The following is a 24,569-nucleotide window of genomic DNA, read 5'->3' as shown; positions in this document are numbered from 1 at the left end:
AGAGCTTGGAATGCATTTTAACTCATACCGTATACGTACAGGAACTTTGGGAGAATAAAGGAATCTTATAAAGCCAGTGATTCACAAACCCAATGGGCCTTGCCCACTATAAAAAGCATTAGGAAGCCACATGGAAGTTGTTTTCAGGAAGGATGCATGACTTTCCTATTATTTTATGTACAGTATCAGGAAGTTTTTAATGTTTGATTATGTTTTTATATGTGCTTGTTGTTGTTGTTGTTGTTGTTGTTGTTAGGCCATTTGAACTGAAAAAAGTATTTGTTTTTTTCATCTTTTTCTTCTTGTTTTCTTTTCCAGGGACCTTTTTCTTTTAAAAAAAAAAACACTCTTCACTAGAATTTCCTTGTGTCAAACAAACTATCTGACACATTGCAAGATCCTGTTGCACACTTAGGGGTCTATTCTTCTCTTAACATGCATGCTTGATGCTAAGGAGAGTTATGCATGCATACTGAAGAGAGAATAGATCTCTTAATCCTGCTTGGCAGGATTTCACTGCTAAGCTTTGGCCCCAAGCAGGCATGTGTAGTGTTTGGTGACCTTTTGCACTAGGCCAATCAATCCATTGTGGACTAAAGTAAAACTTCCTTTTCTTGGCATGCAGCAAGGCAGAGTTCCATCTGGGATTCTTTGAAGTGTAGCATCTGAAGACTACAACTTATAAAAACTACTTGAGCAGCAGTAATATCAAGAAGAGGACAAACAACTCCCCGGCTTTCCGCTTGGAGTATTTCTCAATGGGGATAACAGTTTTAAAAAATAATAATAATCCAGAGAGAGCGTTATCCATTTTGATTCTGAAGAATTAAATGATTTTGAGTGGTCTAATAACTTCCAGTGACAATCACTGCATTACAACTTCACATTCTATTGACTAACATAGAAGCAGCATCAGACCCCCTTGTCTTCTTTATACCATCAGTATTAGGTTATTCCACCTCATCTTTCATAGGTCAGCAGCAGTGTAGAAAAAAAGCACAACCTGATGGCAAAAGCAATTCCTTTAAATGAATTTCAATCCTTTGAGGCTCTGGAGGGGAGGGATTTGTGTGTTTAACCACTATTCATGATAATGGGGATTACTTAGTTCTGCCATCCAGCACTAATAGGGGACTAGACTCTGAATGATTTGTAAGACAACAATCAGTTCCAAATACTTATTGTATTGGAATTTTTCACACTCAAGTTACAAGTTGTTTGCCGCAATGATTGCTGCAAAAACTATCCAAAAAAACAAACACCACACCAAAATTACTCTTTGAACACTATATTTGCCAGATATAACAGTAGCAGCGAGGTATGGGTGGAAAACAGCTATGAATTGCATATTTCCTGGGGTGTAGGATGTACAGAGCTGGAAAAGCCAAGGGAACAAACTTTTAAGAAGCCAGGACTATACAAGGGAGACCAAAAGCAATGGAGAGTGAGGGAGAAAAAGTATAAGAACATAATGAGGTAAAGAATCATGGGAATGAGTCTGGAAGGCTGGGATGTGAGGGGTGGGGCTTATTCAGTTCTTTCCAACCTAAATACACGCACACTCCCTCCCCCGACCCCAATACAGTTGATCTGTAGGAGCAACAAATATTTGCATCCAGCCCTTCAGAACCAGGTTAAATGGATAAACTTTTGAGTTGTTATAATACAGGTCTGAAACATACCACTTAAACCTAATTAGCTTTCCCCAGCTTTGGTTGATAAACAAGCTTTGATTGCTCCTAGACAGGGAGAGCTTTGCCACAGCGACCCATGCAGCGACAACCTGAAGATTGGATTACTGCAATGCTATCTGTGTGGGGCTGCCCTTAAGGTTGGTTCGGAAGCTGCAGTTTGTACAGAATGCATTTGCTATGTTGTTCAGTAAAGCAGCCTACTGAGAGGATGCAACACCCCTGCTAAAGGAACTGTACTGGCTGCCACTCTGCTATCAAGCCAAGCTTAAGATTCTGCTGGTTGGTTTATAAAGCCCTAAGCAACTTGAGACCAGGTTACCCTGAGAGAACATCTCCTGCATAGACACTTCTGAGATCATCAGATGATGCCCATCTTGTGATGTTGCAGCCATTCAGTTGTGGCCATCTGGAAAAGGGCCTGCACAATGGAGACACCCACAATAAATTATCCCTGTACATTGCTCTGAATTTTCAAATATAAATCACCATATAAATATTATAAGATAAAATATGGATACTTGGTTATTGGGAAGCAGAAACAGAACAATAATTTTGCACCAGCATTGTGCACATACAGTTTTGTTCTAATGATTCTCAACTTGTTGAATCAAATTCAAATATTTATTTGAATTAATTCATTAATCAATTCAGAAGAATCACACAACTCAGAAAGTTTTAGTCAACATACCGACGTATTTTGACTGATATTTAATTATCATTTTAGTAACACAGTAATAGGCATTCAGTTAAGCCTGTTCAAATGCCCTAAGGTAAAAGGGCCACCATATGTATATTTTTTTAAAAAAGTTGTTACTTGTTACAATACATATAGAAGCATCTTCTATATGCAGAATCTTCAACTGCGACCTCTTTTGTTGTTGTTGTTTTAAAAGATTTTGGGGCATGCTGAAAGAAATACTGAGGCTCGTTCAATAACGCCTGCGCATAGCTGTCAACTTACAGATTTGAAAATAAGGGACCAGCAGCCAAAATAAGGGACCTGCAGCCTCACCTGTTCCAGGCACTCCAATCTTCCTGTCCTCCTGCAGTCTGGTCAAACTCATGCTGGTAGCTTCGAGAACACTGTCCAACCAACTTTGTAACCAGAGGTTCAACTGAATAGAATCTGAATCACATGCACCACAAGGCCTATGCAGCCTCAACTTAAGATGGCTCCCCGGCCTGGCTTTGCACAGCACGTGCAACAAAATGGCGTCCAGCATTCAAAAACCGCCTCAGCTTGCATTAACTAGCCACACACAAGGCATGCAAGCTCCACCCCCCAGTCGTTCTTAGACTTCTTATTGGGTGAGCAACACAGCCAAGCAACACAGTTGGAGCCTCCCTCCTCCCTGGCCGGCAGGGAGGGAGAGGAGCTGCTTCCTTTGAAATTTAAGGGACATCATTTAAGGGACATTTAAGGGACATCCATCAATAAGGGACAGCAGCGGGACATGGTGCTGGAATAAGGGACTGTCCCTTCAAATAAGGGACACTTGACAGCTATGCGCCTGCGGATCAATCCTATATAAATTTACTTACTGTTAGTAAGCTGCTTTGAGATTCACTTGAATGGAAAGCAGCATAGAGGCTTATACCATGTGATGCATCGCTGGCACCAGTTGAGTTATCTTCTCTAACATTTCATGATGCAGCATGTAAAATGATGATAGGTCAAATTTTAAATAAAACATACTGAAAACAAACCATGTTCAAAGGTCCCTTCAGTCATTACCAAAGAAGCTTCAATTTTAAGAGTTCTGCATGCAAATATATAGGGCAAAAATTAATATTTGGCGTGATTCTTCTTAAGAAGGAGGATCTGTACCTGAGAGCAACAGAGCTCACAGTTTTAGTGAACAACCGTGGAAACAGATACGGTACATGGACTATTCTGAACCCTTGTGATATGAAAGGAAATGCATTTCATGTCGGCAGCCTATAAAGTAGTCTGTGTATATGCTTTTCTCACATGTTCAAAAAAATCACTATTTCCCTCTACCAGCTCTTGCAAAAAAAGAGGAAAAAACCACAACATTTTGCATATAATAACACATTTTGAATTAATAATGAAAGCTGCCAATCATATCCTTCCCCATTAAATGATAGCAGTTGTGGAAGCACATTTGGTTAGCCAAGGGCCCTGATGCCAAGCTGGGGAGGATATTTTTGTCATATGGACAAATTGCTCCAGAGAGGGGGGCGGGAGAAGGGTGGGTCTGTACCGGGTGTTCTTCCGGCAGTACTGACACTGTCTGTCACTCAATTAAGCTGCATCAGAGAGACTAGGTGGCTTGATTTTGCTCCAGTATAAGGGGTGCATGTGACAAGGTTTTCACTAGATTTCTAACATGTGTTAAACACAGGTACCCATAGGCTGAAACAAACTGTTCACAGTGCCATGCTTGTTTTCCATACAAACCTACGCACTGCCATTGCAGCCACCCACATACTGCTTGCTTGACAACTCACTCCTGCAGCTAGCATCTTAATGAATCAAAATAATACATGCAACAAAGCCACATATTTTGAAAGTCACTTCTGTCTTAGTTTTGCAGATGTTTAGATGGGCAGTCTTGTTTGGGTCAGTGGTAGTACTTTTTGCACACACATACACCCCTCCAAAAAAATAAAAATAAAGATGAGTCCATGCATTCTGCTGCTGTTCTTTGAAACAAAAAAAATTAAATAGCAAGCTTTAAGCAAATCCAGCTAGCGTATGGGGGGGGGGGGGAATGTAATAAAGTTGACAAATCTTCAGTAAACAAATTAGCTTGTAGGCACATTGTGGGCAATCTCTACGGAGTCTTGTTGACTACCTATGAAGGTATATAATTTAATGCTTCTAGATAATTCATGGGTAAAATACAAATCAGCTGACATTGCAGGATAAATAATAAATAATACTCCTCTTGAACTGCTAGGTTTATAATTAAGAGTAAATGCGAAACTGAAATAAAAAATACAAACAATGAATAGAGATAAAGAATTTACTGCAATTTAAAATAGTTTTAGGGAGCTGGGGGTGGGAAAGCAAGGTTATGAAAGCTGAGTGAAAACTAGACCATTAAACCTACTAGATGCTATGTAGAAACAGAACCGGGTTCAAACACTTGTTTCCACTGACGTGTGAACACTTGAGATGGCCCTTGGGTAAAGCACTCTGGTTTTATTCAGTTCCATGTTGAGTCCAGTGGAAAGAAAATCATTATCTAGTTTCTCAGAGAGGCTATGAAGGCAACATTTGCACCAGCATACAAAATTATTATTAATAACTGAAAGTTAAACAGCACTGGGGAGAGGAAACAACCCCTCCATTCCCCATTTAATGCTCTAGACTAAATAACTTATAAAATATAGTGTACTTAGTGTAGTCCTTCTAAAAGGAATGAGATAATTTCCAACCTCACCAAGGACAATATACAAGTGTATAGTTTTAAAGGCAGCTTGTAGCCTTAAGAAGGAAAAATGTTTATTTTTCTTCCTTCCACATATAAATGTACAGAGGATTTGATTACTCACAATGACTTAAATGGATCTTGAAGCAGTCTTACAAGTTTCAGCAGAAAAGTGCAGCCTTGCCTTCATGGAATCGTGTGTGTGTGTGTGTGTGTGTGTGTGTGTGTGTCCGTGCACGGACACCTCATTGCTATTCATTTGAATAAATAATCACTTTGGAACTCAAAGAGCATTTTAAAGGACGTAGAGACTAAGGAGAAACAAAGGCAATTTTCAGCTTCAAGTGATGTTTGAATTAGTTTGTTTTCGTTGTTAGCAGTGACAGTACTTAAGCCTGCCTTTGGGACAACACAGCCAATGCCACCCTTAACGTACCACATTTGCATTGCCCGAAATATTTCAAACACAGAGCCTAAGGCAGAGATTTTCTAGCTTTCATCACATAGGAGCCCAGAGTGCAGGCAATTGATCCCCAAATTGCTGGGATTTCCCAAGGAGGCTGCTTGTTTGTTCTGCTCTGTTGTCAGTGAAGTGGTTAAAGCTCTGTTTGTTTGTTTTGCTTCTGAACGGCTATTAATGGATTAAACTTTAGAGCTTTCACCAAAGCTTCAACCATTGATTAAAGTATTGCACAGGGAGGAGACTGTGCAGGTGGGGAGAGAGTGGGTTGCCACTTAGAATTTTGACCAAAAAAGTTGCAGATGTGGTATCAGGTAAAACCCCTTTTATGCAGGGGGTTCTAATGTTAAGCAACAAAATAATTTTGTCTGTCTTCTGAATGCACTCCTAACAATCTCTTTTTGACCATATGTGTGATGTGAATATGTGTGTTTATCCAAACGGGTTAGCACACGTTATTCACATTTTAAAAATTATTATACATCCCATTCCTATTGAATCAAATACAATTAACATTGCATGCCCTGCTTTGATCAATGGAACTTACTCCTAGTAATTGATAAGATTACAGCCAAATATGGCAATTATATGCGTGTCTGTGTTGAGGGGACTTACTTGGATGGTGATGTGTTAGGGCATTTCAGCAGCGAGCTTGAGGCTGTGCAAGGGTACCTGTGGGATTTCTGAATTGTTGAATGAAACACAACCCCCACATTTGAAACTTTAATTAAAAAAGAGCAAGTTTCTAGCATTTGTAGTACATGAGATATGAGACATGTATAAGCACTATTCTTCTCAGTATTTTTGGTAAGAAACTAGCTTGCTCCCTTTAGTGTTTTGCTTTGCCCCTCTTCCTCAGAGACTGGTTGGGTACATCATTGGAACAGTGGGAAGATGTATGGCTTAAGCCATATAGACATTGCCTGCAGAAATATGAGAAATGTTATTGAAACTAGCTCATGGCTGGTACATAATGCCTAGACACTTTTAATTTATGTGGCTTGGCAACTCACCCATGTGCTGGAAAGCATACCAAATTCCTGGCACATACAGACACATGTGGTGGGACTGTCATAAGGTTAGAGAATTCCATGAGAACTCTTTAAATACAAACCAGACAGTTGCTCCATCTCCTCATTTAGCTTTATTGAAGCTATAGATAGGAGAAAGCAGTTTCATATAGCAGGAGCTTATTTCACATTTAAAGCCATGGTTTTCCCAGTAGTGATGTATGGAAGTGAGAGTTGGACCATAAAGAAGGCTGATCGCCGAAGAATTGATGCTTTTGAATTATGGTGCTGGAGGAGACTCTTGAGAGTCCCATGGACTGCAAGAAAATCAAACCTATCCATTCTTAAGGAAATTAACCCTGAGTGCTCACTGGAAGGACAGATCGTGAAGCTGAGGCTCCAATACTTTGGCCACCTCATGAGAAGAGAAGACTCCCTGGAAAAGACCCTGATGTTGGGAAAGATTGAGAGCACAAGGAGAAGGGGGCAACAGAGGACGAGATGGTTGGACAGTGTTCTCGAAGCTACCAGCATGAGTTTGACCAAACTGCAGGAGGCAGTGAAAGACAGGAGTGCCTGGCGTGCTCTGGTCCATGGGGTCACGAAGAGTCGGACACGACTAAACAACAACAGCAGCAGCAACAACAGCAGCAGCAGCCCAGGCAACCATTCCAAAATTTTGGTAGACATTTGATATGGCAGTTTTAAAATATTGGTTTATGATGCAGGCAGTCCTCTTAGGAAAAAGAATTGTCACAAACTAAACGTATCTAGAGGACAAATTACAAATACTTTGCCAAATAGTACAATTTTATTTCATATACAAATAAAGAAGCTTATGGCTGGATGCTTCCATCAGCTTATGCCAAGGTATGGATTCTGTTATTATAATTTGTTTGGCGTATGAGTGAGCATGTTCTCAAGAGGTAATCATGTCTGCATGCTAGACTGATTATTTATTGCTTTGTTTGTTTGAAAGGCTTTCCCTGTCATATGACCCAGCCATGTACCATTGATTTTGAACTTCTTCCAATACATATTGTATTTATTGTAGTGCAACAATGAAGTCCTCTCTAAATAAATACATTATTATGTGAGCCATAAGGTTAGTGCTCTAAGGATAACAAGCAGCTGAGCTTAGAATAAATTTAGACAATTTATTTGCTTATATCGTGAAGCTTAAGATGCTTCTCCCCATTTCATCCTCACAGCACCCCTGTGAGGTAAGCACCGTGCCCCTGTGAGCTTCAAAGATGATGGGGAATCTGAACACAGGTCTCTCCTCAGATGTGATCTAACCACTATAATCTCCTTTTCCCTTGATAGATCATTGGACATGCCACCACAGAAATACTCTTGCGTTGTCTTGAATGAGAGTCTTTAAATGAATGGGAGTTCCTTAAGTTCACAGCTGTGTTCTGGAACAGTTTCCTTCATTTCAAAGGGGTTTGCGTGGAAGATGCACCCAATAAGTCCTGCACAACACTGTGATGCTCTGAAATCAGATTTTAAACACATAAGCCCACAGAACAACAAACAACAGAAGGAACGACTTCTTCTATTTGGAAGATTTTTTTAAAAAAAGAAAAGATCACAACCTATAACTGTTTGAAATCATGTTCCACTGTGGGAGTGAATTTCAACATGCATTTATGCTGACTTCATTATTTTAAATATTCTTTTGATCTGCCGCTGACAGAAATAGCTCTCATTGCAGTATTTCAGAGCCCAACATTCAACTGAAAATATATTAAGCTAACACAGTGCATTGAAATGACACTTTTATATGCTAGTTTATGTCAAGAAGATCTGCTTGAGTGCAGAGGGCTTAGCTAAAGGATTCTAATACCAGCATGAGGGCACATCCTTTCGCACCAGTTCCCGCCATGGCAAATAATGCCCAATATAGCATCTTACAAGGCACTTCATCTTCCTTGAAGCTCTAAGTCTCTTGGGAATAATTCTGAAGATGATATGGCATCTTCAAATGACAATATGACACTCTGCCAGACATATGCACCAATTTTAACCATCTGTAGGGTTTGTTTTAAATCAGGCATAGGCAAACTCAGCCCTCCAGATGTTTTGGGACTACAATTCCCATCAACCTTGACCACTGATCCTGTTAGCTAGGGATGATGGGAGTTGTAGTTCCAAAACAGCTGGAGGGCTGAGTTTGCCTCTGCCTGTTTTAAATATTTTAGGCCATCTTTAAGGACTGAAGCCATAACAAACAGACAAAAAATACAGGACAACCAACAAGGAAGCATAATCAATGGAAGCCACTTTAATTCAAGGGCAGTTGAGGGGGAGAAGTTGAGTCACCTCAAAGCCGAATAACTCAAATGCCCCAGCAGTCAACAGCCATAAAACAGAACACATCTCTCCAGCAAATTCTGATAAAAACAGATGGGTCCTTAGGGTTCCTTCAAATGCCTGCCGGGATGGGACTTGTAATGGTAATGTATTCCAGAGGCACACAGTCATCACCTCCACTTTTATGTCCATCAATCTGACTACTTTCAAAGGCAGAAACATGAGGGGGGCACTTGTTGATTATCTTAGTGTGCTGGCAGGCTGATACAGGTGAACTAAGGTCTGATATAGGGGTACTTAGGTCCAAGTTGTTTAAGGCTTTCAAGCTTAAAACTACCACTTTAATTGAAGGTGCACTGGCAATGAGTGCAACTGGCACAGTTTAGGTGTCAAATAAGTGCACCTCCTGGCTACACCCAGAGCTCAAGCGACTGCACTTTGCACCAGCTGAAGTTTCCTCTCTTTAGGACTTCCGCTTTTACCACAGCTGCAACAGTGTGAGCTCTGACTGCAGTAAGCAGGTCGGGGCATACACCGGTACTGTGAGGGGCAACGTTTGGCTACACAACCCCTGAAAAGGCTTGGAAGGAAGCTCAAGCCAAAGGAACTTCGGCAGTGTCTTTTTGGAGTCCCGGCACCCCTCGCTGAAGGAAAAACGGCAGAGGTGGGGGGGAATCCAGGCACAGAGAAGAACATCAAACAGACTGGTGAAAAGCCTCACATCACTGAAGCAGCGACAAGATGGTAAAATCTCTATTTCTATATCAAAATAAACGTAAAGTGGTAGCAGCAGTAACAAAACCAAAAAGGAAATAAGACAAGGGGAAGAAAGCCAAGAGCTCTGATTGCACTAAATAATGATCTCAGGTCCAGTTGTAAGGTTTAGCAAGCAGGGAGTAGGAAGGAATGAGATAGGTTTTAGGTTATGTTATGCCTTTAATAGGTCATGCTATATTCAGGATTATGTTATGTTTTATAGATTATGTCTGAATAGGATGAGAGTGTCGGAGATACGTGCAAATGTATATGTGAACCCGGTCTTTGGGTGGGTGTTTGATTTTCGTTGTTGTGTATACTGTGTATATACGGACAATGACAATAAATTTATCTAATCTAATCTAATCTAAAAAGGGAACCCAGGAGGGGGAATCCCTCACGGAGTGGGTAAACCCAAAACAAGATAAAGAGTAAAAACATATAACATAACATAACATATTGGGGAATGCAGTGGAGAGAGTGCCTGCAAAGAACTGTATGCTTTGCTATAATCAGGACCTGCACTTGGAACTTTGAAGTTGTTTGAACTGTTGGATGTACAAATTGTTTTTGTTCTCTCTCTCTCTCCATATACAGTCGTACCTTGGTTGGCGAACACCTTGCGACTTGAACGTTTTGGCTCCCGAATGCCGCAAACCAGGAAGTGAGTGTTCCAGTTTGTGAATGTTCTTTGGAACCCGAATGTCTGGCATGGCTTACGTGGCTTCCAGTTGGCTGCAGGAGCTTCTTGCAGCCAATCGGAAGCCACACCTTGGTTTCCGAATGTTTTGGAAGTCAAATGGACTTCTAGAATGGATTCTATTCAACTTCGGAGGTATGACTGTATAGAGAGAGAGAGAGAGAGAGAGAGAGAGAGAGTTTATATATTATATATATTTGCATATATAAAGAAGAATATGTTTATAAATTATCCATTGGGTGGGTTGGTGCAACCACTTTTCAGATCAAGACTAACCTGATAGTCTTCCAGTTCCATTCAGCTCTGTGGTTCTCAAAATTCCTCCCTAAGGACATGCCTGCCTTTGAGCTTCTATTGCTTCCAGTTAAATGGTTTGTCATTAAACAAAGAAACAGGAAATACCCAGAAAAAGTACCGTATATTGTTCGGTATTGCTCCCAGCTTGCACCTAGGGGAACAAGCATGGATTGAAGATATGTGGGGTATGGAAATCAGCTGCTGTTCTTTTTGCTAAAGTTCTGGGTTTATCATTTTTTTCCTGCTTTTTGACAGGAGAACAAGTGGTGTTTCCCATGTTTATAATTGACTTGGACAAGGTATAGAGGAGGAGAATCATCAGATGTACAGATGGCACCAGGCTGGGAAGGTTAGCTAATACCTTTAGAAACAGAATTCAAGGTGATCTTGGTAGGGTGGAGAACTGGGTGCAACATAACAAAATGGATTTTAAGAACAAGGATTTCAACAGAGGTCAATGTACATTTCCACATTTAGTTAGGAAAAATCAGGTGCACAAATAGAAGATTGATGACACCTGGCTTGACAGCAGTACATGTTAAAAGAATTTAGGGTTTTAGCTAAACACCTTGAGTCATCAGTATGATGTAGGATCTTAAAAAACAACCTAATGCAATTCTAGCTCACATCAACAGTAGTGTAGTGTCCAGATCATGAACTACTTATAGCACTCTTCTCTCCTTTGGTACTCACCTGAAGTACTGTATCCAGTTATGGCCACTACAACCTAAGTAAGATGTCAATAAATAGAAATGTGTCTATGACCATGATGATGAGTGGCCTGGAGAGGAAAGGTTGAAGGGGTCTGGTGTGCTCAACCTAGAGAAAAAAATGGTTGAGAGGTTATGAGATATCAGTCCTCAGATATTTAAAGGGCTATCCATAGGTGATACCATTTGTTGTCTGTTGGGTAGGAACCATGCCAATGGGTTCAAATTACAGGAAAAGGGATTTTGACTAAACAGTAGGAAGAACTTCCTGATGGTGTGAGTTGTTTGACTGTGGAACAAGCTGCCTCAGAAGCTGGTTGCCTCTCCTTCATTACAGCTTTCAAAGCAGAGGCTTGAAGGCCACTTATCAGGGATGCTGTAGCAGAGGACTTCCTGCATTAGCAGGAGATATGACGAGATGATCTTTGAGGTCCCTTCTAACTATGAGTCCATGAGACTGCTGTTTTACCTCCAAATACGAAATCAAACCATCATGACCCCTTTAATGCCAGAACATGCAGGATCTTCTATAGGTTCCCAGTATTTGTGTCTACTCAGATGCACATGTAAATCTCTTTTACGATTAAGCTTCCCCATTAATTTCAGTGGAGAGATGAGATATGTGCCAACGTTCCTTTGGATGGGCTAATTAGCTAACTTCATGGAAATAATAAGGGTAATTGAGTTGTTTGCATGTACGGTGCTCCTGTTCTTTTCAAGAGTTTTTGTACTGAGATGGCTGAATTTTTCTGAAGAACTGCATTTGAACTTTGTAACTGAATTAGTTTAGTGCATTTCTATGAACTGGCAAAACTAATTTGAACTAATAAAAGAATTTTAATGTGCCTATTTTCTCCCATTTATGTTTTTTATTTCAGCTATACTTTATAGTGCCATACCTCATTGTTTTAAAAATAGTATGCAATATGCAAAAATAATACCTTTATGGATGCATTAGCAGCTAATACCAAAATGAAAGAACTAATCTTGTTCTAAGACATACAGTATCACAAGCTAATTGAAAAACTGAACCCACTTTAAATTTAGTAGACTGAAGATTATTTTAATTTTCCCATCCTCTGAAATGCATGCATAATTATATATCAAATAAGTCAAATGCTTGACTGAGATATTGTCATTTCTGAAAGGGGTGTCAAAATGCACACATTACCTTTATTCCCATTGGCTTTTGCTATATCTATTGTATTGATTGAGGGATATTTATTCCAGAGTTCAGAATAATTTTTGTAGACTGATATTTGAAGACCCATATTTGCAGTACTGCTTGTGTACTCATAATATATGGCAATATTTTGCAGATGTACAGATTTCATGGGTGATATTGCTAAACAAATTGAGATACTCCATTCACATGCACTCCTCTCATGCTGCTTATTAATAATCCCATTTCTCTAGTGACAGTTTTGGATTATTAAATTTGATGAGGCAAGGATTATTCATGCTGCATTTATATATTGGCCTTTCCTTTGGAAGGAGGGTGGTGTTTCTGAAGCATTTGTGCCTTTTTGCATGGCAGTTTTCCATTTGCAGCCCACATAAATGAGACAGACTCAATCCATATGTGACTTAATTGAGGGGGCATTAAATATGGGCATCAGGATAGAACTTAAAGCAGCAGGGTGGAATTTCATTAAAAGGATCAACAGCTAAGATATATAAGGATTCAAATCAGAGCAGCTGAAGCAAAGCAAGCGGAAGCCAAAACATTTTGCTATAAGAATTTATTATCTCTGTTTTGTTAATCACCATAATAAATATATGGTTTTAGTGAGCTGCCAACTTTTGAGGTCTGCAGACACATTTGAGCATTTTAGGAAATGCCACAGGCAGCATTCTCACTGCTTGCTTCTCTCCTTCCTGTTCTGGGTCACTTCTCCCTCTTCTGGGTCCCCGTACCCCCCCCCCCGCCGCAAATACTGTGCTTTTCCAAAGAAACTGGGTAAAACTCAGATCCAACAGAATCAAATTGGATCCTCTTGAATTCACAGTTTTACATGGGATCTCCATCCTGGGGAAAAACCCCACACACCATCAAATTAAAGCTTAGACTTTAGTAGTACAGTAAAAATCGCACAGCTAGTACTTGCAAGCACCCCAAAATCACTGAGTCAAGATCCTTATGAACCTTCATGATTTTTACGTAAAGGTAAAGGGACCATTAGGTCCAGTCACAGATGACTCTGGGGTTTACTGGCCGAAGGAGCCGGCGTACAGCTTCTGGGTCATGTGGCCAGCATGACTAAGCCGCTTCTGGTGAACCAGAGCAGCACACAGAAATGCCATTTACCTTCCCGCCGGAGCGGTACCTATTTATCTACTTGCACTTCATGCTTTTGAACTGCTAGGTTGGCAGGAGCAGGGACCGAGCAACGAGAGCTCACCCCGTTGCGGGGATCAAACCACCAACCTTCTGATCAGCAAGCCCTAGGCTCTGTGGTTTAACCCACAGTGCCACCTGTGTCCCTAATTTTTACATACGTTGGTGATAAAACCACAAATACCATGCAGAGCACATCACTGGACATAGATATATAATGTGGTAGTGGTATAGAGGGGCTCCCTTGTAAAATTGGGAAGATCCATAAGGTCCATGTTTTGAGGTCATGACTGTGCTAGTAAGCAACAAATCCATGGTTCTCAAGGTTCACTCAACGGAGAAAGACATGATCTGTGATTTGGTGGTGGTGGTGGGAATCCATGGGGAAAAAATCTGGGCTGTATCTGACAAAGTTGTTCCATTTGCAGAAGAACTTCTGCTAGGAGAACAGAACTACTACTCCCTGCTAGTGTCTCCTGCCCCACTGGAAATTTGCTCTGGAGAGTTGGGGGAGGCCCCAGAACAGATTTGTGAGGCACACCGGGGTGGAGAGGAAGGGGAAATTCCATTGCACAAGCAGTAGTCCTTGAGTGAATGGAGCAACTTCACTGGATACAACACTATGCAGTTTCAAGAGGAATCCTTTTGCTGGATCTGACAGGTATGCATTTCAGAATTCAGCTACATCTGATGCTAAAAGAACCGAGACCCCTACCCTTTCCGGACTCTGTAGACTGATAGGGCCTATTGGCCATTTATAAAACCAAACATTCCTGAAAACATACGCCCTTTTTAGCTCAGGCTTCTACACATATTGCCCATTGTTTTCAAACATACTCTTTCCTTGTTCCTGAAAGTTTAGTCAGGTATATAAAATAGTATTAAAATTATGTTGTTAAGCACTACACCGTATTGCACGACATTAATAAGTAATAAAAAAAAAACCTTAATAGGTAGTAAAACTCTAATACATCACAAAGAATCCCATTCAAAAAAGTGCTAGCCTTTCCTTTTAAACCTTGGGACCTCGAGGTGTCCCAAGTAGCTTCTCCCATATCATCCAGCTGCAGTCTCAGGTCATCAGCTGAAGTCCTCTCAGTTTTCTTTTTGCTAAAGGTGAAGTGAGTGAGAACCAGAGAGATTGCCTTTTTTTTGCCATGGCATCCTGGCTGTGGAATGCTCTCCCCAGGAAGCTGGTCTGGTTCCAAACTTATTGGCACCAATCAAAACCTGTCTTACATTTTAGGCATTTAAGAATCTTGTTGATTTCTTGATTCATGCTCAATTATCATGTAGCTCAGTTCTTTTGATATTTTAATTGTGTATCCTGTTCTGGGACCAATTCCAGTGAAGAGCCACTTATTAAATAAATCAATATATGTAACTAGAACAATTTCAAAAGCCCATTTTTTATTCCTACACGTCATATACTTATCGAATAAGCACAGATGTTCCATTGCTTAGGAGATATACAGGGGCTTCCAGAGCAATCATATGCATGAGTTCAGTGAGGCTAAGGTAAGGGTAAAGGGACCCCTGACCATTAGGTCCAGTCGTGACCGACTCTGGGGTTGCGGCGCTCATCTCGCTTTATTGGCCATGGGAGCCGGTGTACAGCTTCTGGGTCATGTGGCCAGCATGACTAAGCTGCTTCTGGCGAACCAGAGCAGGGCACGGAAACGCCGTTTACCTTCCCACCAGAGGGGTACCTATTTATCTACTTGCACTTTGACGTGCTTTCGAACTGCTAGGTTGGCAGGAGCAGGGACCGAGCAACGGGAGCTCACCCCGTCACGGGGATTCGAACCACCGACCTTCTGATCGGCAAGTCCTAGGCTCTGTGGTTTAAACCACAGCGCCACCTGTGAGGCTTACTCCCAGGTAAATAGGCACAGGATTGCAGCCTTAGAACACCCTGAAAGATGACAACACTTGAACTGTGAAGCAGCCTTTATGAATTGTCCTCACCATACATCGCTATTTGAATTCAGAGCGTGGTGCTGATAATGCCAAGGGTGAGTGAGTGAGTGACTGATTTGATTGATATCTTATGCCCTTTAAAAATGTAGGGACTTTTCGGGGGGGGGGTATTTCGTTGCTTTTGTTTTTGTTTTAGACCTCCAGGTGTAGGGTGTTATATAAACAAACAAACAACAAATGTTGCAGGTTTGATCCCCGTATGGGACAGTTGCATATTCCTACATTGCAGGGGTTGGACTAGATGATTCTCAGGGTCCCTTCCAACTCTAGATCTCTATGATTCTCTGAGAGTAACACTGAGAGGCTACTCTCAATTCAGCATATGGGTTCCGCTTCCTTGGTTTGCATTACTAGTCTACAGTTCTTCTTTTATCTTATGTTTCCTTCTTTAATAATCTCCCAGCCTATTTGGCCTGCCAATTCAGGTTTAGAAATGAGTATTTCATCCTTTCCAAGGGATTCCCCCATCCCTACTTTGGATCAGTACTGTTTTACTGCTGAAATTCAACAACTGTTATTAATATTATTGTTTATTAAATTTCTATACCACCCTTCATCCAAAGATCGCTGGGTGGTTTACAATATAAAACATGTGCACCATAATTGGAAACAACAACAGCAACCCCTCACAGTTTAAAAAGCCATGGATTGTTTAATTAGACCAAGGCATGGTTATAGAGAAATGTTTTCTGCTGGCACCCCTAAAGATATGTGTCAGGGAACTGACATCGGAGCGAGAGGCGAAGGGGAGGCTCCCAGATGATGCTGGTGAAGGACCCAGCAGCAGGGGGAGAAACAGCTCAGTAGAGGGGGAAGCCAATCAGCGCAACACCGGGGATAAAGGGAGGCACACGGGGGAAGAGGAGAGAGGGCTCCAGGACTCTTCACTGGACATCAGTGAGGAGAGCCCAGGTCCTCCACTACCCACGCCTTCCCTGCGTAGAAGACTCCAGCGCAGTGAGAGGAGGAGGAGACTGGGTGTCAAACAACTTTTATGCTGGAAGAGGTTCAAGAAATGCCCACTGACGGATTCTGCCAGTGACTGAGGCAGCCACGATGAGAAGGGGCTGTGCAGTCAGAAAGGTTTAACAAGGCAAATTAACCGAGAAAGGCACCAGTTTACGCACGAGTAACTCATACCTATTACAATATGTAATGAAGGCACCAGGTGAGCCTCCCTGGGGAGAGCATTCCACAAATGAGGAGCCACGACAGAAAAGGCTTTCATGTTGTCAACGCGTTGGGGAGGAGGCACACAAAGAAGGTCCTCAGATGATGATTGCCGGGTCTGGGTCAGTTCATACTGGAAGAAGCAGTCCTTGAGATATTGTGGTCCTGAGCCATTTAAGGCCTTTAAGGTCAAAACCAGCACTTTGAATTGTGCCCAGAAACCAATTGGCAGCCAGTGCAGTTGTGCCAGGATTGGTGTAATATGCTCAAACCATCTTGCCCTGGTGAGCAACCAAGCCACTGAAATTCTGTACCAGCTGAAGTTTCCAAACCATCTTCAGAGGCAGCCCCACATATAACACGTTGCAGTAAACTAACCTAGAGGTTACCAGAGCACAGGCAACAGAAGTTAGGCTACTCTTTTCAAGTTGGGATGCAGCTGGGCCACCAGCTGAAGCTGACAGAAGGCACTCTGCATCACCAAGGCCACCTGAGCCTCAAGCAACAGCAATGCATCCATCCGGAAGTATCCCCAAGCAATGGGACATGAAGAAACAGAGAGACCTCCTCTAGGTTACCTGGGCCTTCATTCCAGTACAGTGTTTTATAGTGGTTATAGTGTCAGACTGAGACCTGGGAGACAAGAGATCAAATCTTCACTTAGCCATTAACCTTGCTAGGTGACTTTGGGCCATAGCTGTCAACATTTCCCCCTTTTTAAGGGAAATTCCCTTATTCTGAATAGGATTCCTCACAAGAAAAGGGAAAAGTTGACAGCTATGCTTTGGGCCATTCACTGCCTCTCAGCCTTATCTACCTCCCAGGGTTGTGATGGAGATTAGCTGAGGAGAGGGAGAACCATAATCATCACCTTGAACTCCTTGGACAAAAAAAGTGAGCTATAAATGCAATAGATAAATAACAGCAAACAGGACTAGATATAATAGTCAGTTCTATGAAACCAGCTTTGGGCAGTCCAAATGGCTATACTTATGGCCAAACTACAAGTGACATTAAAAGCATTACCAAATTGCTTCTAGGCACATTTAAAAGTGTTGGTGATTACTTTTCAAGTTGAGGAATCACCTCTTCCTATATAGTATCTTGCATACTCCCTTAGATCAGAAGGTTTGCCCAGTTGCTGAATGAAATATCACTGGATCAAATCACGGCCTGAGGTCTTGAGAGGAAACCAACACACAAAGCATGTACAAAATCCAATTTAGGGTATTAATGTGCAGAAACAGGCCTAGTGCTGTTGAGGAATCTAAGTAAATACAGTGGTACCTCGTGTTAAGAACTTAATTCATTCTGGAGGTCCATTCTTAACCTGAAACTGTTCTCAACCTGAGGTACCACTGTAGCTAATGGAGCCTCCTGCTGCCACTGCGCCACCACTGCGAGATTTCTGTTCTCATCCTGAAGCAAAGTTCTTAACCCGAGGTACTATTTCTGGGTTAGCGGAGTATGTAACCTGAAGCGCCTGTAACCTGAAGCATCTGTAACCCGAGGTACCACAGCAAGTCATAATGTATGTTATTTCTGCTTTGCAAATAACATACGTTATTGAAGAACCCCTAAGAAGCATTCTTTGTCAGATTTACAGGGCAAACCTATGTGCCAACTCTGAAGTGAGCCCCATTTTCACTAGGAGGTACACCTAAGTAAATGTCTAGGATTAGAGATTTTTAAGCAGAGGTTGGATAGTCATCTGTCACAGATGCTTTAGTTGAGACTCCTATGTTGCAGGGGGTTAGACTAGATAACCCTCACAGTCCTTTCCAATTCTACAATTTTTTGATTCTATGATTGCATACATCTCTGTTCAGAAGTAATTGTCATTTAGTTCTATGAGCAATACAACCTTATCCTACCTCTAAGTAGTAAATTATGGAACAAAACCATAGCAAACGTAGCATTATATGGGGGGGGGGTAATGTGCAAGGGTTAACAATAAATCTCTTGTTCTGATTGCTCCTGATTGACTTGATAAAGTTTTAATTATCTTATTGGTAATAAATAACTTCTCTGCTTCAAAACTAGTAAAATAGCAAACATGATTCAAAGAAATCAAAAGTATTCTAAAAGAAACTATGGTTAAAATCATTTTTACTAGGGAATCTTTTTGTGTACTTTAGTCAAGTGGAATAATATACATATATAGAAATATGTAATGATGCTAAGTTTCCAAGATGTCAAAAGTACCAAGTGATCTCCATGACCTATTGCCCTGTTATTTGTTTGCAGTATTTCTACGAGTATATTTCACTTCACACAAATGAATACAAATAGCTATTCCTCTGTGGCTTTGGCCATTGGTGACCATCACCTAAGGTTAAAGATAACACATTACATTCATAGCTGTCTTTTAATTTTGCGGTCTTGAGCCTTTGACCCAAAGGGGTGTTTGGAGTTCACTGGGGTGAGATTAAATGGTCTAAACACTTGTACTAAAAGCCCAGACTGTGACCTTCTATATGTAAAAAATGAATTGGCTACTTGCTACCATATTGTTATGATCAGCTGGTACTGCTTGGGTACAAGGGAGCACAGAAGAAGTCAAAGGCATTTAAAAAGCATTTTATGTGGTATATATATATTAAAATTTCTTTGCACAACAGTCATATACCCCCCTCTAATTTGTTGTGGACTTTTGCTAGAAATCCATTGCAATTTAATTTTTAGAGATACGTATGTGAATAACCAGAGAGAGAGAGAGAGAGAGAGAGAGAGAGAGAGAGACGTACCCACTATTCTGGACAAGCAATTATTTTCATTTCACTGGCACCTTCAGCTATTAATTCTTTCTCATGGAATATAATTAAAAGACTTCCCTTTGCCAAGTGTTTTTGCCGCCTACTTCTTCCTAAATAATTTCACACCGACATTAAAAAAACCAAGTTTTGTTTTGTTTTTATATAAAAAAAAATCTACCACGGATTTAGTATAAAATAAAACAAGATGTGTTATAAGGCCTGTACTTTACAGAGCTGTATTTGAGTACATTTCAAATGAATGTTTGTTAAACAGGGGGAAAAATCAGCCTGGTCATTGTCAGGAGTCTAAGAGAATTAGGTGATGAGGGAACAGGAAGACTCCGAGTGGCTTCCATTTAATGAGCACTTACTGGTCCCAAATAAATTAGACAGATTTGTCTTGTTTTATGAGCAAGATCCTGTTTTTCTATTGCATGTTCTTTGTGTCCATAGTCAGGACGGATCTGGCTCTTTGGTTACTAAATAGGCAGCTCATTCAATTGGTGCTTTCGCCCAGGGTCTGCTTGCAAACCAGTGCCAGACTCACAGGCTCTTTGTGCGCTGCCCTCCCTGCATGTGTCTGCGCTCCCTTGGCTAGTCAGGTTTTTTTTGTCTCCGATGCTTAATAAGCTTTGAGCCTGGTAGTCAAATGTGGTGGGAACGAGGACAGGACGAGGGTCCTTAGTGAAGGTGTTTGTTGTTAAATAGAACAATTCAGCTGTCTCTTTAGAAAACGTGACAAAAGGAAATGCTCCCTGCTGAAAATTTTCTTAGCCTGTTGCACAAAAGATGAAGTTTGTTTAAGAAATTGCTGCTAAAGAAAGCGTCAACCCATTAAGGTAATTATATGGAACCTGTGCTGTATAACAGCTTAATTGATGTTAATGTTTGTCTAATTGGTGATTGGGAGAGTGCAAAGGACTAAAGGTCTTCATAGCACTTTCAGTCACGGCTTTGAAAGGGGTTCTTCTGGTTTTCACAGTTATAACAATGCCTGTGCGTCTTTCTCAGATTACGCCTTGTTTGCAGCCCCTTACAGCATTCTGCTCCACTACTTAAAGCATAAAATAAGGGTGAAGAGCCATTGTCTAATGCAGCCTTTTTCAAAGAGTGTTTCTGACAGGGATTGTTCTAGGAATCAGGCAGGAGAGAAGGGAGTGGAAGAGGTGAAAGCCACTATCACCCACTTGTGTCACATCCCCAATGAGCTGCAAGAGCCGCCTAATTGCTGCATCTGTGTTTCCACCCCCCCTCTCCCTCCAGGCTCCCATTCTCTTCAACAAGGATCCTTACACCAGGGCCACATGTGCTTGTGGAATCTATCAAACCAAACAAAACAGACACACACACACACATACGCACCAACCTTTACTGACATTTCCCAAATTTGGCATAAAAAGGGCTGTTAGGGAAGCACATATAACCCAACTAAAACGACCTTTTTTAAACAAAAAACACACACCACATATACAAACAACAACAAGCGTTAGGGTGCTCTCCAAATATGTACGTTGGAGACTTTGATAAAGCAGACTGTACATGCTTATCAGTACATAGCCATGTACAGAGAGAGGGGGGGCGGCACCATAAACAGTAGAAGCAATACCATGTATTAAAGACGGGTCTTTTTCATCTCTTCTTCCTAAAGCCATTTCCTTCTTATAGAAAGGTCTTGAAAGCATGGCTAGGGGAGAGGACCTCAGATGCATTTATATTGTGCCTACCCAGATAAAACAAGAAAGCTGAGCTTGCCCTGAGTCCTACCCTGTCACTCCGCAACATACACACACACACAATTTCACTGCCCCCCTCCCTCTCGGTGCTGTGCTTCCCAGAGAGAGTCCTTTGGATTAAGGACTTGCATTCCTATATTATAAAAGAGAGATATTTTCATTTCTTCCCTCATCTGTTCAAAATACACAAACACACACAGAGCGTATTTCATCCCTGAGTCCTAATGAGGAAATGACGACTTTTATCAACCCTATTAAACATACACCCAGAAGATATCCATTTTAATAAGGGGCCAATTACGATGTGTATCTTCAGCGAGAAGGAACATAGCTTTTACCTTGTTCTTTGGCTCTCCATGTCTCTAATTAATTGAATCTTGAAAATGCTGGACTTTCAGCTTAAGAAAAGCACGAAGAAGGGAACCTAACAACACTGCCTATTCCTTTATGTCTAGAAAGGGCTGAAAAAACACCTGTAATGCTAAAAGACTCAGGCTTTTGTCAGTTTCTAATATTACTTTTCTGCCTAATTGCCATCACTGCTACGTACATTAGGCCTTTTTTCAGCAGGGTTAAAACAGGGCCAGTGATGAATGGAAAACTGATTGTACTGCTGTCAAACTTGAATGTGAGGCTTATTCTAGAGATAGAAGTATGAGGAAAAGGACAGAGAATTGCACTTCATTAAAGCTCTACCAAGCTGATTGGAGTGGAGGAGGTAATTGAGATTTAAAGTGGCATTCCCATCACACTGTCCCTTTTTCAACTTAACAACTGTCATTCAAGCCACATAGGGCAACAATTGGCCAGATTTCCCAGCTCTTCGGAGTAATAAAACAGACACTCACCTTCTGGCTATTCGCTTTACTTACTTTGTTCTAATTTCCAATTCATGTGTCATTAGTGAACGAAGATTGACAAGAAATAGCTTTGACCTCACAGATTTGACCTTCAACCTCAGAGACCCAATTCTAGACTGAACATAGGTTGGAGTATGCTAAGAACACCTTTCCTTTGCACAAGGGTGAATGGCAGTTTTTTTTCCCCCTCCGTGATTTGTACCACCCCCTGCTTGCCACTACATTTAGACTATGAGACATGTCAACTGCCTGTCACAATTACAATAGACACAGCAAACCAGAATTTCCCCCAAATCCAAGGGGAACTTCCTGAACAAAGAGTAAATTTTTACTGCACAGATTTTTGAGACCTCCAATTTGTGCCGGCATAATGAATGCAGCCCACAGACAAATAGGTAGTTGTTAATTATCCCAGCAATTTCTTTTTTAAATGTGCTAACAACACAGCATGCTAAGCCTTCATATCTTACACTGTTACCTGATGATCTCATCACATTTGAAAAGATGGTAGTCTGGGAGGGAGTCATTATTATTGCCAAGTGTGCATGACAATACGTTCCATGGAAATAATCCCGTATATTCATCATGATTTAATCATAAGCAAGCATGACATAATAGAAACGTTGGTTTGACTGTACCTTTCATAGTGGACCGAAGTCATCTTACCTATACAGAAAGCCTTAAAGGGTAACTTGATCGTTTTATTTTCCTTGGGCAATTACCCTAAGGCTTGTATATGCTAATTTAGTGTCATATTACTCATCAGAACAATTTGCGGACGAATAATAACCAAAGGGCAGGACCTATGACCTTAATAAGAACCCTCGACGAATTTTAGCGTAATTCATGCCTTTTCCATAGCTGCTTTTCAGAGTGTGGCAGAAATTTGATGCCAGCAACCCCATCGTGTTTGGGCCATTGTTTCTGTTCCTTCATATTTTGTGAATCAATATTTGGAAGATTTCCGTATTCCACCACCGACAAACACAGTAATTGAATGTACTGTTCTGTTTGTTAGCAGATCTTTAACAACTTGATCTTGTCTTTATTTTCTGTAAAACAGTCTGAAACCCACATAGGTTACTTAGTGCATCAACGTTGGCTTAATGAGATGTGCAATCATTTTACGTCCCCCCCCCCTCCCGTATGATATTCATTCTTCCACATCAAAAGAAAACAACATTGCCAGGCTACTGCATCGACTTCACTCTAATGGGATACACAGTAATTTAGTTTTCTTCTGTAATATTCATTCGTCTATTACAAAGAATATTTGCATAGCTCATTGTGCTGCCCTCTTGTTTTCTGAATTCCCCATTCATGTTGCCACAGAAAGCGAATAAAATGTACTCTATTTTCTAACAGAAGGAGGTATAAACTTTTGTGAAGTCTCACAGTTGTCACCATGTCATTTATAAGTACTGCTACAATCCTCTACCTTTCCCAAATTTAAGCAAATTTCAAAGCGCTGGCTTCTATTCAAAAGCCAGTGATTAGCATATAAATACAACAGAATCATTTTAGAGCAGTGCACGTATCCAGCGTATGACATGGTAATAGTTTACTAATAATTATAAAAACCCATGAATTCTATTGAGCACACAGTACTATTCTCTATTAAAACTGTGTCACAATTGTGTGAAAAACAGGGCTTTGTGTTAATGAAAATACATTATTTTACCATCACTCTGCACTGTTTGTATACTTACTTATTATGCAGTTTCAATATTTCGTTGTGCCAGCCAGAACCAAACCTTTCCTAATATCTACACAGCTTCCTCTTTCCCTGGGGTAAATTTTAATGTCTAGAAAGGCCAACAAAGGTCAGGATGTTTGGACTGTATCTCAACAGTGCATTTATGGTCATCAAAAGAAATTGTCCTCTAACCACTGGTACTGCTGTAGAGGTTCCTTTTATCCTGCACCTGTGACAATTACCCTGTGTTACTGAAGCTAACAGGAGTCAGGTTTTAGGTCAAAGGTCAGAGCACTGTCAAGAGGAAGTTATTCTTCAGTCCACTAAATCTGTTATCATTTTCATCTAATGTGACATCCATCTGTCAATCAGGGAATTTAGGCAATTGTCTTATTCTAAGTGCTGCACTTTATGCCTCAGACAGCTCACATTTTCCTCCTTTTCTTATAATTACATTTTTCCACCTCTGAAAATCCATCTGCAAAATAAACACGGAATATCTTTACTCAGTTGCTCTGAAGACCCGGGGTTTTTATACTAAAAGCTGTTTCACTTACAAGATTGAATGACTTTCTGCAAAGTTTGATACTCGTTTAATTTCCAGTTGTTTTGACTTGGTTGGCTTTCAGAAGGAGAACAAAGTTCTTGGAAGTATATTCAAAGTGCCAAAATAAGTTCTTCTTCGCAAAGAATTC

This window comes from Podarcis liolepis (genome assembly GCF_965112155.1).
Source record: "Podarcis liolepis genome assembly, chromosome: 1".
In the NCBI taxonomy this organism is placed as follows: domain Eukaryota; kingdom Metazoa; phylum Chordata; class Lepidosauria; order Squamata; family Lacertidae; genus Podarcis; species Podarcis liolepis.
The sequence above is the reverse complement of the archived record's forward strand: the minus strand, read 5'-3'. Positions refer to the sequence as shown.